Source organism: Lepisma saccharinum, chromosome 3, assembly GCF_977018435.1.
Source record: "Lepisma saccharinum chromosome 3, izLepSacc3.1, whole genome shotgun sequence".
Taxonomy (NCBI): domain Eukaryota; kingdom Metazoa; phylum Arthropoda; class Insecta; order Zygentoma; family Lepismatidae; genus Lepisma; species Lepisma saccharinum.
Window position 1 is genome coordinate 54,076,948 of NC_139231.1, and position 15,891 is coordinate 54,092,838.

The window sequence follows — 15,891 nt, forward strand, 5'->3', positions numbered from 1 at the left end:
GTCAGGATGGGAGCGGCTTGGGAAATGTTTTTAAACCCTGTGTTCGGGACAGCAAAATGTTTAAAATTGAATGATCGCTTTTCTCTTCTTCTTATATTTCTGAAATAAGAAAATAAATTCTGAGAAATTTCAGACACTTACATGCAGAAAACATCAAGAATTTATCACTTTTTAAAATGTCCATTTGGAATTCTGACTTTTCGGGTTCGGGATGGGATTTTTTTTCAGTTTAACCTTTTCCAAAACTGAATTAATATTTTATGTAGCTTAGGTTGGACAAGAAATATAATTTCATTGCCGTGAATATTTCTGGCTTTGTGGCACTCTTTCCTCAACAGGGGAGAGTGACTGACTACTTTACACCCTGCCTCATATTCGTTTCTCCATCCTTACCTTAACATTTTCTTGCTTTCATTGTTGAATTTACACTTTCGCTTCGGTATTTCATAAAAGTAAATATTACTCAATAAATGAAATTCTCACTTCGCATACATATGACTCGTAACAGAAATGCAGACACTTTATGATAGTAAACTCTCCTATAATACTGATGATATATGTTTGGATAAAGTGATGGTAGATCAGCTCGCAGATGTTTAGTGAGCATTGCTCAAATATTTTACGTGCTTTAGGTGTAAAATGACAAATGATGATCTTTATGCATTGATACATTCTCTGTGCAGCACATTCGCTATGGCCGATGCTGTATACTCTTTCCAAAAAAGGAGGACATTTATGGATTTTTAAAAAATCCACCCGGATGCTGGACAGACACCTAAAAATGAGGACATGTCTGGATAAAAGAGGACGTCTGGTCACCCTAACTGATACCGTGAATCAAACCTTTAATAATTCTGTTATAACAGGACCACTTCCTTAACCATTATAGTGAAGTTTAGATCAATTATATTCACATCCACTTACACAACATCTCTAAGCTGTTTTTATTTTATTATTAAATCAACTTGCCTGAGGTTGTAACAATGTAATGTAAATGTTTTTTTTCTTCTTATCTTTGTTCAGTTCATAGTCTCATACACCATATTAACAATATTTTTATATGTTCCTTTTGCAGATGAACATTTGCGAATCTACGTACGAGATGTATTTTTTAAGTAAGTACCGTTTTGATATGATAAAAAAACAAGTAAACTTTTTGTAACAATTTTATTGTTACATGAAAGACCACACTTTTATCTACTTTTCCACATAATTGCCACCAATATTAAGGTACTTATCATATCGAACAACAAGCTTTTGTCTGTCTTGTCTGTAAAGTTGTATCACAGATTCCTTGAATTTTTTTCTAGTTCCAATTTTTAAGGGTATTTGCCCAAATCTTAGAGGAGTTCAACAGTGTTGAATCATAGGTTCAAAACATGATATGAAAGCATGCTATTTATTTCATCACAGATGACCGACCACCAAGAACTTAGCATTAAGTTTCATATATAATTGTAACTACTGGTCTCCATGTTGGAATGGTTAGCACAGCACATTATGGCGCTAAGAGTCTCTGGTTCGAATCCCGGCATGGGTGTCTTTGTATGTAATCCTTCATAAGTTTCATCATCTTATCACTCATTCTCATCTTCGCGATTAGACAAAAATGGCAGGAAAGTGTAGTAAAATAAACTAAATGAATCAACCATATATTATAACATCCAAATACAGAGGCAATAAAATGCACATCTTTTACTTAAAGATGAAAAAATAATATGTTATTGTATTTTTGTTGAGCAAACAATATATTATTTAGAATTACTGTTGAACTGTGGTATACCAATGAGGATTGTTGAAGATTATATAGCCCTATGTCGAAATTATTCTAATTAAAATATGCTTTGAATAGATACATTCTTGTTCTTGGCAATAAATAAGATTGTTCTCATGGTCTCACGATTTCAATAATCACTAATTCATCCATTCTTTCAGGCGAGCATATGAATCAACAAATTGTAAAAATGGAACAGAAGAAAATTTATTTCTATGCAAAAAAATAGTAGTGTACTCTTCTGTTCAGATCAAGTCGAAATACTTCAACTGTTCAACCCTATAATGAGAGACACTTTATGTAAACAGGAGTGTACAACTAACTTTCAATTTAGTTACAAGTTAGGTGGAAACATAACTGAGATTCAGGTACTAATTTCATAACGTTAAGTAGTTTACAGTTACTGTTATTCGAAAATGTTACTGTTACATCCAAAGACAGCTGCAGAACAAACCAGTATAATTCGTGAAGAACTGTGAAACAGGACTTTGGACATTGTGCGAAGGCAACGTGTGTAAAATTGTACTTTGTACTTAAGTATTATGAAACGAACAAATAATCACTCTGCTGCTTCTTTACCTTTATTTCCATTTTTCAAATAAAGGCCTCCCCGATGGCGTAGTGGTAACGTCCTCACCTTGTAATCAAGGGGTTCGATACATGGTGGAGGCACATTGCACAGTGGTTCGGATCCAACTTTTAAACTGTAGGTTGAGTCCTGATTAGCCTATCTGTGCATAAAAAGAACTTAAAACATCAATTCAAGATTCTCAAATGAATAATTTCCTTATGGTATAGTAATTTGAACATTAATTTCCATCTTCAGTTTTCTTCCAATATTGCGAATAAGAACTTTTGCATATTTTAATATACCCGAAAATATTATAAACTAAGATTATTTGGTCTTATCGTCATCATGAGAAAATGGAACACTTTTTTGTATAAATTGGAATTCAGCAAGAAAAATACATTAAGAAACTGAAAATTAGGGACTTGTGGAAAAATTAACATTACTAATCTTTTTTATTTTTCAACAATGTTTATAATTGAAAAAACTGAAAATCTATTTAATCTCTAGCTTCATTTTACTAATACAGGGTGTGGAAAATAATACCTTGCAACGACGTTTCAACAATGAAAGCACTGTGCGTTGCGTTCTACCCAAGAATATTTTGAACGGTCACTCCATACGTAAGAAAAGAACTTCGCTGGATCAAGCGAATGAAATTATGTCTCTGCGCAACGGGATTGCGTGGAACGGGGAAAAGCAGCTGTAATTACCAGCTTTTGCACCATCGTGTACTGCTTCGTCTGTACACTTGATTTCCCCCCACCTTCTCTGCAGTAATGTGCAGCCTTTCTGCAGCAGAGATAATCGGGACAGAGTATAAAATCTCCGACCAAAGTTAGAAAGCACTGTCATACAAAATGAAGTGTACAGTCATCGCAGCATTTGCTTCAAACGAATTCACAAAATGTTTTCATTTACTTCAATTACTGTCCTCACTCGGCCCGTTTCGTGTTTGAATTAACTACAGTTATAATTGTATTTTCTTCTATGCGTTCTAAATATTACAATAAATACTTAATTTAAACAACGGATTTTATATTAATATTTCGACTATTACTACCTTCCACTAATGATATATTGCTTATTTCTCTAATAAGAACATGTAACTAAAATCTCATGATTATCATTTTCCTTTAACCAATATGGCATCATCTCAAATCGAGTACCCTAATCGACCAACCTGTATGTATCTACCTTGATTATGCAGAGATTTGGCAAAATGGCCCTCGAAAACGGTGCATTGTACACAAAAAGTGAAGATAACCAAATTGAAAGAACAGAAAATTTGCTAAATTATGGTTTTTGGTTTCATACAGCTATCATAAATATTAACTGAATTAGAAAGATTCTAATATTCACGATTTTTAGAATTAGCGTAAAAGTTGGTTTCCGACACAAAAAACAGAAAATATACTGTATACGAAACTATGTAATTTAAGTCCTAAAGTCACTGAACCAAATTCATAGCATATGATTTCCTCTAGATATTGTTTTTTTTTTGTGCCTTTAGAGTCAGGGGTTGAGGAGATATGTAGTTTAATGCAGAGTCATGTGTTTCCCTAAATATACATGTTCCATCTCCTATGCTATTGGTTTATTGATTGATTTGCTTTACTTCACTTCACTTCAATTTTGTGCCAGGCCGGGATTCAAATCAGAGACCCCTGGCATCATAGTACAATTATGATATTGATGAGAACGTAATACATCGTTGTATGCAGTGTTTCGTTCACGAGGAGTTTGTAACTTACATGTTGTTTTTGTTGTTTAAGAATGTATGCACATAGTGGCAGCGATTAGGTGTCTTAAGTGAGTGGGGAGTTGGGGGGGAGGGCAATGATAGTTTACTTTCTACTGACTGCAATTAGAGAGAAGCGTATTGAAAATTGAATTCGGGCAAATGATTTTGGGTCAAATCCACTGGTAGACAAGGGTTAGCATTGAGAGTCCATAGTGCGGGAACAAAAAGTGTGTATGGAGGGGGGGACTGCTCCCCTTGCCCCCCCACCATAATCACCGCCACTGTCAATACATTGAACTAATATGATATGGTAAAATACGGTTCTAAACCGGTCACTATGCCTTAGAGTCCATTGCAGAATTGCAGATACCTGGTGTTAACATGTTAAATTTAATCATTTCCTCTACATACAGATGTGCATTTGTAGCACAGGTGTTTTCCCCACATGCAGCAAAAGGAGAACATTTGCATAACTGATTCAAGATGTAAACCGCACTTCCCAATACGCTTGGCTTTAATGAAATTCAGACGAATATCGAGCACTCTAACAATGTATTGCAGCCACAGAGCTGCAGTGTCCTGTTATCTTTCAGAGTTGAACCGAATGTAGATAGAGATTTTTCAGCACCTCAGAGCTTAAACTTACATTAGAGTCTACTTCTGAATTTAGCAGGCCAACGATTTATTGAACGTATGTTAGAAATATGTTCATTTGCAATGCACTTTGTTTCTTTAAGTACCTAGAAGAGTGTTGCATAAACTATGAAATGAGCCCTTGTTCCTCTGGCTATGGATTTTTCAGATTGCCTTCAATTGTTTTGGTTTATATTATCATTTTCTGCCACATTTGGCTAATTGCGAAGACTAAGACTGATTATAAGGTGATATGGATGAAGGGACAATACGGACAAGACGAGCCCCACAGAGGATTATACTGACTGTGAATCCAGACCCCAGAGCCTCGCTCGTCTTAAAAATGCAGTCTAAGGTGTACTGCTTGGACGTGAGGAGCTTTTCCTGTGATCATAGGTTTAACAGTATTACCACCGTAGATGATCTCAAGGATTTGTTGAAGACCTGAATCTGCCAATAGATAAACATCACATCTCAGGAAACTCATCTTGACATGAAGACCACCCAGCCTTAGTATGGGCTACTTGAGAGGACTATCAGAGTTCTCACAGACTACGATACAGAGTGCTTTCAGAAATATTGGATGATCAAATGTGATGATGTTTATGTGATTTACCTCTTTGATTGCCCACAAATACAGTGCAGTACGGATTGAATGCATATCTGGAAGTAAAGAAATCGCTGGTTTCCCTGCACGATCACCTTTTACGTTTATTTGCCGCAGGACCTGCCACAGAAGAACTCGTGTTGTGTCGTCCATATATGTTTGTGATTGTCCATTCATTCATCCTTATCTTCGTGATTGACGCAGTGGTAGTGTTGTGGTCTTATAATAATTTGGTTCCGGGTTCTATACCTGGTGGAGGCACTTTGCACAGTGGTTCGGATCCCACTTTAAACTGTAGGTCCAGTCCCGATTAGCCTTACTATGCATAAAGTGGACTTCCAACACCAACTCAATCAATGAATTATCTTCGTGATTAGCCAAAAGTGGTAGGAAAACGACCTAATATAAACTAAAACAAATCAAGTAAATCCAAAAAATCCATAGCCAGAAGCACAATGGGTCATTTCATAGTTTATGCCTTGTCTACCAGTGGATGTGAAACAAAATCATCTGCCCGAATTCCATTTTCAATATGCTTCTCTCTAATTGCAGTCAGTAGAACGTAAACTATCCTTGCCCCCCACCCCCCTTGCTCACTTAAGACCCTATTTATCCCATCTGACCTGTATATATTAATCTTGGACTCGTCTGACCATATGACACTATCCCAAAATTCCTGGTCCTTGTGGATGTGCTCTTTCGCGAATGAAAGTCTACTCCTGCGATTCACCTTATTTACATAAGGCCTCTTTCGTGGTATTCTACCATGATATCCATGCTTCCACAAGGAACGTCGGACATCATCTTGCCAGCAACATTTTCTACTAATGGTCGTAACTGAAAAACAATTAGTCGGGGGTTTTCTCATTCTCTTTTTAAAATAAAGCGTTCATCACGTTTATTCAACCGTCTCTCTTTTGGTTTTCTCGGCACATTCTGTGTTGAACCTTTCTCTCTAAATTTGTTTACTATGTATTGAACTGCGGAGTGTGATTTATTGACTGTTTGTCCAATTTTTCTTAACGCATACCTCTAAGAGAAAAATTTATAATAACATCCTTCAGATTGGAACTAAGTTCCTTCACCTTGCCCATTTCGAACACACTGATAGATAGACGATAGGCCTACAACAATACCTACGCCAGCATTCCGCTTGATGGGGAGCGCACCTGCATGTTCAAACTTGTTACGAAGTTGCAAACTGCACAAAATCGCCCGAATAGTGGTGGTGCTGTATGCGAGGAACTCTTGCCTGTACGAATAACAATGTTGCATGAAACAGCGTGTTTTTCTCTTTTCACACAAATTGTATGCTCTGTTTATACACTTTGAACATACATTGGTAACACTTTCATATAGGTGTGACGGATTTCTTACCTTTTACAGGAGAAAGTACTTACGCAAATCATTATCTGTAGTGTTGTGGAAGTTCGTGAATGTACAAGGGTCGTTCAAGGTTGACCGGGACTTTCATTTCTGCAGAGGAAATAGGTAGCAGAAGAAACACCAAACTATGTCAGTTTTTCAAAGTATTCTCCGTGCACGCCGAGGCACCGTTGCCATCGTTCTGGCAGCTCCCGAATTCCTTTGGCGTAGAAAGAACTTGGTTGTTGTCGTAGCCACTGGAGGGCATCGCACCGCAGTGCTTCGTCTGTCATGAATTTCTTCCCTCCCAGATGGTCTTTAAGGGGTGCAAACAAATGATAATCACTGGGGGCTAAATCCGGACTGTAGGGGGGATGGGGCAGAACTTCCCAGCGCATGTCGGCCAGAGTTGTTGTTGTCACATTGGCCGTGTGAGGGCGGGCATTGTCATGGAGAAGAATGACATTTCCAGACAACATCCCAGGTCTTTTCTTGTGAATGGACTTTCGTACAGCACCACTCAACAATGTTAAGTAATACTGCACATTAATCGTGCTCCCTTTGTCCAGAAAATCCACATGGATAACGCCCTTCATGTCCCAGAAGACACTTGCCATGAGCTTTCCAGCGGACGGCTGCATTTTGCTTTTCTTGGGGGGCGGGGAACCTTTATGCTGCCACTCCATGCTGCGTCTTTTGGTCTCTGGGGTTGAATTGCGCAACCATGTTTCAACAATTCATCACCTTCTGCTCGAAACCGATTCAGAAGCTGTTCACAGACCGTCCTGCGTGTCCACTTCTGATCGAATGTCAGCTGGCGGGGTACAAACCTTGCACAGATTTTGCGGAAGCGTAAGTGGTCGTGAATGATTGTCTCAACACTCCCGACACTGATATTCACCTCGGCAGCAATATCCCGCACTGTTACTCGCCAGTTCTCAAGAATCATTTGCTCAACACGTGTGAAATTCACTGGTGTGAATGCAGTCGGGCGAATGTGTCCATGCGCTTCATTTGTCACCAGCTCCCATCCTTCGCGAAACTGCTCACACCATTCGTACACTCTAGTCCGCGACATCGTTTGTTCACCATACTGTGCTTGCAATCGTCTGAAAATCTCAGCTGGTTTCACTTTCTTCTCCACGAGAAATTTGATTACACACCGCTGCTCCACAGCCACAGACACACTGCTTGCCGCCATGTTCGCTGCAACTGCTGCGCATGCGCGAAATACGTCATGCCGGGTGCTAGTTACTCGCGAAGGAATACATTACGTCACCTGCACGTTTCATCATGATCCGGATATTCATCGATTTTTTACGTACGAAAATCCCGGTCAACCTTGAACTACCCTTGTAGTTTTGATCCATTTTAATGCGAATGCATGTTGATTTCTGCGAAAATCTCTGTCCGACACACTATTGCTGATTCTGCCATTTGCTTTCTGCACGAGAGCACAATGGGTGTGTTCCGAAAGTCTTAACGAAATGAACGCATTCAACGAAAATAACTGGGCTCGTGAATCTGGTGAAACCAGTTATTTTACAGACTTATGGGACACTCTAGGCGAAAGCACAGTTGCAGCATTTTGTTTAGAGAAAGTTTCCGCAAGGCGTAAGCAGAAGGAATGTCCTTATGGCAAAAATAAACTCTACTGTGGACACTGCTACTCATTTCAATCACATTCTAAGAACAATCAAGGCATACTCATCTTGTGCATGTTGCTTCATATCGGTCTCTCTTAAAATTATAATACATTTTCCAAACTACTGCAGTTTGAATCCATCAGCACGTGCTTTGTCTGCAAGGATCAGACGATTCTCACGGAACAAACCAGCTTCCTGGTCCATGCGTTTGGTGAATCTCGTTCATGCACGTAACGCACGGAATGCGACTTTTGGGATACCATAATGAAACTCTCGAAACGCACGGAAGCACTTATGGGACAGCCAGTTACCATAACTCGTTTAACGCGTTAAACTCATGCAACTTTTGGAACGGGCCCAATGTTCCGTGTCTTAGATGACATAAACTAGGTAGTCAGCATTTCAAACCTTGCCGTGTTTTCACTATAACATGACGTGTCGAGTATTTTTTTAAAAAAAATTTTAAACTATGCTTGCCAAACCTAACCTGACCTATCGGAAAATGGTTTGTGGGGCTAACGTGAATGGTTTTCGGGGCTAACAGGGCTAACGTGAATGGTTTGTGGGGCTAAGTCAATAGTTTGTGAGGTATTAGCATAATTTCAAATCCGGACACGAAAGTAGGTATTTTTCAGTGAACAAGGTTGCAACACTGCATAAATCGACACACATAAATAAAACACACTCGCACAACGCACTATGAACCAGTACGTTATCGCCATAATGTGCGTTACAGAATCAAAATAACGAGTAACAGTAAGTACCCATAAATGTAAAAAATAGACATTATTTTCGTTAGAAACTTATTTCACCTAAAGAAGTGTTCCACAATGCAGAATAGTATGTTAGCAATGTAACAAAGTGCGAAATAAATTATTTATAGGTGTCACACCCATAAGTAGTACCCATACATTTTTATTGACATTTGTTGGTGAAACCTTCATTAACATTAATTTCCAGGTACATATGAAAATGATTATATTTGCTAGTAGATATGACATTTTTTCTCGGAAATTCTATGTTTACGAATAACAATGTTACATAATGTATCAATGGACATAAATTGAAAAGTATTGACTGTAACTGTTTAAAAATAGCCTTAGAAGTATTAGATATTATGAAAATTAAGGAACGAGTTTACAATACCGGACCAGTCTCCAATTGCAATGAAATTTCGCCTACTCACTAATTGAGATCTCCTAATCACGAATCTGCATGTAATAATTGGCGGTCAAGTATGGAAATGTAGAGAAAAACGAAATAAACTATGTTTTCCTAATGTAACGTAACGCTACCGTAAGAACAATAGGTCCATGGAAGATGCCATTTTCCCAACATGAAAAAATCAATGTGCAATACACCATTGCCAAACATACCTAATCAAACGAGTCTACATTCCTAAATAATAATTTTTCATTGTATTTATGCTAATGGAACCTCTCGTAACAGTTCTAACCTAACCTCGTAGGCATTTCTGGAACACAAGGTAGGAAAACTGTTGTGCGTGTCTCCTGCCATTCTTTCATGCTGAACACAATGTAACTGAGAACGCAACAATGTGGCAACGCTGAATACAGCATAACGAATTGTGTCTCACTTATCGCACAACACTTGACCAACATTGTGTTCTGATGTCAAGGCAAAAAGCATTTCAATTTTAGTGTGTTTAGTTCTCTTAGCATAAATAATAATTTTTCGTTGTATTTATGCTAATGGAACCTAACCTAACCTTGTAAGCATTTCTCGTCGTAAGCATTCCTCGTCTGATGTCAGAACAAAAGGTAGGAGAACTGTTGTGCGACAAGAATTCCGAAAGAAACATGGTTGTCAATTGCTTTGTATGGAGAATCATCGTGGTATTTAACAAGGTTATTCTATAACTTCTACATGTTATTTTACAATTTCCATGCTTGACCGCCAATTATTAGATGCAGATTCATGATTAGGACGTCTCAATTAGTGAGTGTGCGAAATTTCATAGAAATTTGAGAGTGGTCCTGTATTGTAAACTCATGCCAAAATTAATTGATAGATAACTTCACACTGTTCAATGTATTCATTTAGTTTTCCTAGAAGTTCCCAGGAAGGAATTAATCAGTAACAGTTTCATAGATCAGAGACATTAAAATCGGATATTTTGTGTTTTGCATGGTTCGTACTTACCAATTGTGTATTGCGGAACATAGTTCAAGGTGCCATTATGCTTTTTACACGAAAACAAACACAATTTTACACATTCTGAGTGCTTTTTTTTATTCCTTTCTTCGCTTCTGGAACACACAATATGGCGGGCACATCTTGACTCACGTTGTGGGTATGCAGTGTTTCAACCTTCTTCACCAAAAAATACCTACATTCGTGTTCGTCAGCAGTTGAAATTATACATTATGTACGGGTAGCTGACGTATAGCCCCAAGAACCATTATGCACAGTAGCTGACCGATAGCCCCACAAACCATTTCCGATAAGGTTAGGTTAGGTTTGGTTACGTTAGGCAAGAATTGGGAAAGACTTGAGATGACCAGACCCCTCTCCGATTTTGTTCATATTTGGCATACTCACTAATTGAGGTCTCCTAATCACTAATCTGAAATTAAAATTTGTTGGAAACGTATAGATAAGCTAAAATAAGGCGTTAGTTTTCGGAATGGAAACCATCAATTTTCGCAAATTATTTTGTTTCACAAGCAAATATATATATTCCTGATACTACCACGACACAAAATTTTAAAGGTAACATTATCGTATGGGTAAAACGGATTCCTTCAAATTTACAGGAGAAACTACTTACGGAAATCATTTTCTTGAGCATTTTGGAAGTTCCTGAATGTACATTTGATCCATTTTAATGTGAATGCGTTTTGTTTTCTGTGAAAATCTCTGTCCGACACGCTGTTTCTGCTCCCGCCATTTGCTTTTTGCATGAGAGTGCAATGTTCTGTGTGTTAAGACGATGCAACCCCGTAGCCAGTGTTTCAGCCTCGCCGTGTTTTCACTAGAACCAGGTAACATTATCGTATGGGTAAAACGGATTCCTTCAAATTTCCTTCAAATTTACAGGAGAAAGTACTTACGGAAATCATTTTCTTGAGCGTTTTGGAAGTTCCTGAATGTAGATTTGATCCATTTTAATGTGAATGCGTTTTGTTTTCTGCGAAAATCTCTGTCCGACACGCTGTTTCTGCTCCCGCCATTTGCTTTTTGCATGAGAGTGCAATGTTCTCATGCAAAAAGCAAATGGTGGGAGCAGAAACAGCGTGTCGGACAGAGATTTTCGCAGAAAACAAAATGCATTCACATTAAAATGGATCAAATCTACATTCAGGAACTTCCAAAACGCTCAAGAAAATGATTTCCGTAAGTACTTTCTCCTGTAAATTTGAAGGAAATTTGAAGGAATCCGTTTTACCCATACGATAATGTTACCAAAATGGTAGTTTGCCTAACCTAACCACGTGCCAATGGTTCGTGATGCTAGCGTCAATGGTTTGTGAGGCTAGCGTCAATAGTTTGCAATTTCTAGACATTTCCGACAAATTTTAACTTCAGATTCGTGATTAGCAGGCCTCAATTAGTGACTATGTCAAATTTGAAGAAAATCGGAGAGGGGTCCGGTCATCTCAAGTCATACCAAGAATAGTAAAAAAAGGGGTTGAAACAATGACAGGGGCTTAAGTCGTCAAACGTACGCAGCATCCAGTTGTCGTACGGCATGCAAACGAAACCAATGTCAATTGTGCGTCAGTGAGATATTTCTCTTGAAAAATACATGACTTCCCGGTCCAATATTCCACGATGAAATAAAATACCTCGACGAACATTGTAAACTTGGAGAAACTCATTTCCGTAAGTAGTTTCTTGTGTAAAATTGAAGAAATGTGTCTCCAATGAATGAAACTGTTACCGAATTATTCTACTCTGCAGGTACAAGCTAATTATGCCTCTGATATACAACACATTTATTCATCTATTAATATTATTAGACGAATCGATTTAATTTCATATTGACACCAAGGTTTGGAATTAAAACAATAGCTAGTATACATACAGTCACGTACAGACCAGGCAAAAATTAGGTGACAGCTAAACAGTCATGTTGTATACTTCCTTACAAAATATTGAAAGAACATTACAGAATACACAATTTCCCTTAACTACTGCAATTATTAATACCTTCATTAAGTTTCAATAGTGGCTTCACCTTTATCTTCGAAGCGAGTCATTCCCGATATGTTAGAATGAATATTCTCCCTGAATACCGTACCTTTTGATGTGTGCTGATATTTTATCTTAGTAAAGCCGGCTAGAAGTATCCTCATTGCATGAGTCATGATCATGATCAATTTTTATCAGCCTTGACATCTTACAATGACCCAAAATTTTATGAGGATTAAGTATGAAACCTATGTATTTACTACAATTCCTGCGTTTTTAGTTATAGATACCTGTGCAATACTTACATATTAATACATCACTTGATAAACTAGGCAATTTAGGTTGTCCTTCGTATACTGCAAACTTTTATTTTGTACACTGACAAATTTTAACCCCTCCCATTCTACAACCACAGATTACACGTCGTTTTCTTCTTTACTTTATCTAATCTGTGATCCGGTTCGCGAAATTTCTTTTTCCACATATCCCAGGACCCGCACCGGAAGTGATAATGAAATCCAGATTCCGGGGCCTCACAAAATCAGAGATGCCAACCCAGAAAAAGAAATAGCTTTAGAAAGAAGCTACGGACATATGCGAATATGCCGTTTTCTTTAACAAAAATGAGAGTTGTTAGTTAGCAACATTGCGACTGAAAGGCACAAGCAGATTAGGGCGGATTAGGGGCACAAGCAAACACAAATACAAACTTCGTGGCAAAGATGTCGCATTTGCTTCTGGAAATTTTTCTCTGCGACATTTGTCCAAAAAACCTACAAATAAATATAAAGAGTCATTGAATGCACATGCCAAATGAGCTCATAAATGTACAACAAATTAAGGTAATATTACATGTCAGTGGATTGCTGCAGCTTGAAATGACACCAGTATAAAGTGCTTGGAAATTTGGAGGAAGTTATTCACGTAAGAAAGATTTGGTGAATTCGATTCTTTGGAAGGGAAATTGTTTCATGAAACTCACGATCTTGTTGCCGAAAGTCTGGGCTTCGAACCCTAGCCAAGGCAAGGGCAGTTTTACCGTTCTATGCTTAGAGAAACTCATTTCCGTAAGTAGTTTCTTCTGTAAAAATGAAGAAATGTGTCTCCGATGTATGAAACTGTTTTTCGGTAAATGTATGTTATATCGGAGACACATTAAAATCGGATATTTTGTGTTTCGGATGGTTCGTACTTACCAATTATGTATTGGGGAACATAGTTAAAGGTGCCATTATGCTTTTTACACAAAAATAACATAGATTTTTCACATTACGAGTAATTCTTTTGGTTCCTTTCTTCCGTTGCGGAACATACAATGTGCCACGCACAGCTGTGGATCATTGCGCGTCGTGCTTGTGTTTTGTCAATTTGGAGTGGGTATGCAGTGTTTCAACCTTCTTAACCGAAAAATGCCTACTTTCGTGTTCATTATGTCATCCAAACCATTGACGGATAGCCCCACAAACCATTGCCGGATAGCCCCAAAAATCGTTCATGATAGCCCCACGAACCATTGACGGATAGCCCCAAAAACCATTCACGATAGCCCCACCATTTCCGGCAAGGTTAGGTTAGGTAAGCATAGTTAAAAAAAATTCTCATAAAAAAAGGCACCTTTGGAAACACTGGCGAGACCGCGTGACTTTCGACGCTTGCGCCATCTGCAGGTACATAATGGAAACAACAGCATAATGTTGTCGCTTTGCACAAAATGCAAGTTTATTATATCAAAAGTGCTTGTTTCTTGTTGTGCAGCATTCTACGGTGAGAAAATACCTCCATGAACTTTCCAAATGGTACAGAAACTCATTTCCGTAAGTAGTTTCTTCTGTAAAAATGAAGAAATGTGTCTCCGATATAACAGACATTTACCAAATTTTCTTTGAAAGAAACGAGAAATTCGTATCCAGGTTGGGGGAAAAAGTGACATGGTGGCACACATTTCTGCACAAATCTAGTTAAAGCAAAAAGTGCCTACGTTGATAGGTAGTTAGGGTTAGTTCTCTTAGCCCAAAGAATAATTTTTCATTGTATTTATGCTAATGGAACCTAACCTTGCAAGCATTCCTCGTCTGACATTGGAAGACAAGGTAGCAAAACTCTTGTGCGGAGAGGAAGACCCCAAAACAAATGACAGCAACTGTGTGTAAACAATATGGACGTGAACAAATGGAGAAATGCATTGCTTTTAGTAGTAGGAAAAACTTTTTTTATGCGTAGTAATATAATAGTAATCGGAAAAGTACCACCGGAAAATGGATGTAGAAGGTACGTACTTTCAGGGGATATAAATTTTGTTCGTCTATTTAGAGGAAAAAAGCAGCCCATGTACTGCAGTGAGACCGTTCTATTTCATCTCATCGTTTCAATATCCTCTACAGCAAGGAAAAAAATATAAAAAAGATGAAAATCATTCAAAATTTAAATGTATTTAAAATTAACAAAATTTAACAGTATTAAATGTGTGTGTTGTAAAACTAGTTTTTCTATGTATCTTCTAAAACATTTCTTGAGGTGTTAATTGACTGCTACTGACATCATCCTCTACTACACACTTGACTACTAAAACAATTTTGATGATACAGATATATACATTATACAAAATGAATGCACAATATTCAATCATAGTGCCTACCATGTATTCCAGCTCTTCCTTCCCAAAACCTGTGAGCTGTTGACCTTTGACGCAGATGTGGAAGGAATGTGGATTATGACATCAAGGTCAAATTCACAGATTTCTGTCTAAACGGGAGGCTGCAACAGGGGCAGTGAAGGCACAGATAAAGTAGCTCCCCTATGAAAGAAATTTCTAAAATCTAGAGATGGAGAAAGTGATGCCCATAACTAGATACAGAGTGGCCAAAAGTGGGAAAACATGTCATCAAAAATTTAAAATGTTTTCATCTTTTGGGAATTATGTATAGAATAAATTTGACCATATGACAAGATTCACAAAACTTCAAACTATACATTTCAAATCTTCCAAAATCAATATCAATTTTTTTATGATACAAAATTACATCTACAGTACAAAAATGTCTTAAGGTGACCATAACCATTGCCGGAAAGAGTTTACAATACCGGACCACTCTCCAATTTCTATGAAATGTTGCCTACTCACTAATTGTGAACTCCTAAACACGAATCTGCATGTAATAATTGGCGGTCAAGTATGGAAATCGAGGAAAAAACTAAATAAACTATGTTTTCTTAACGTAACGTAACCCTACCATAAGAACAATAGCTCCACGGAAGATGCCATTTTCCCAACATGAATAAATCAACAGGCAAGACAAGGTATAGTTCTCGTAGTTAAAATATTAATTTTTCTTTGTATTTATGCTAATGGAACCTAACCTAACCTCATAGGCATTCCTCGTTACGTCAGCAAGATTGTTG

At 37.8% G+C, this 15,891-nt stretch overlaps 1 protein-coding gene across 1 annotated transcript in view; it reads right to left on the reverse strand.

Moving 5' to 3' along the window:
- LOC145985043 (sphingosine-1-phosphate phosphatase 2-like) overlaps positions 1 to 12,947 on the reverse strand; it is a 63,779-nt gene extending 50,832 nt beyond the window's left edge. Inside the window, exon 1 of the mRNA XM_083118558.1 lies at positions 12,798 to 12,947. The gene's annotated coding sequence lies outside the window, so the exon portion shown is untranslated. The remainder of the gene's footprint in view (positions 1 to 12,797) is intronic.
- Positions 12,948 to 15,891: the final 2,944 nt, after the last annotated feature.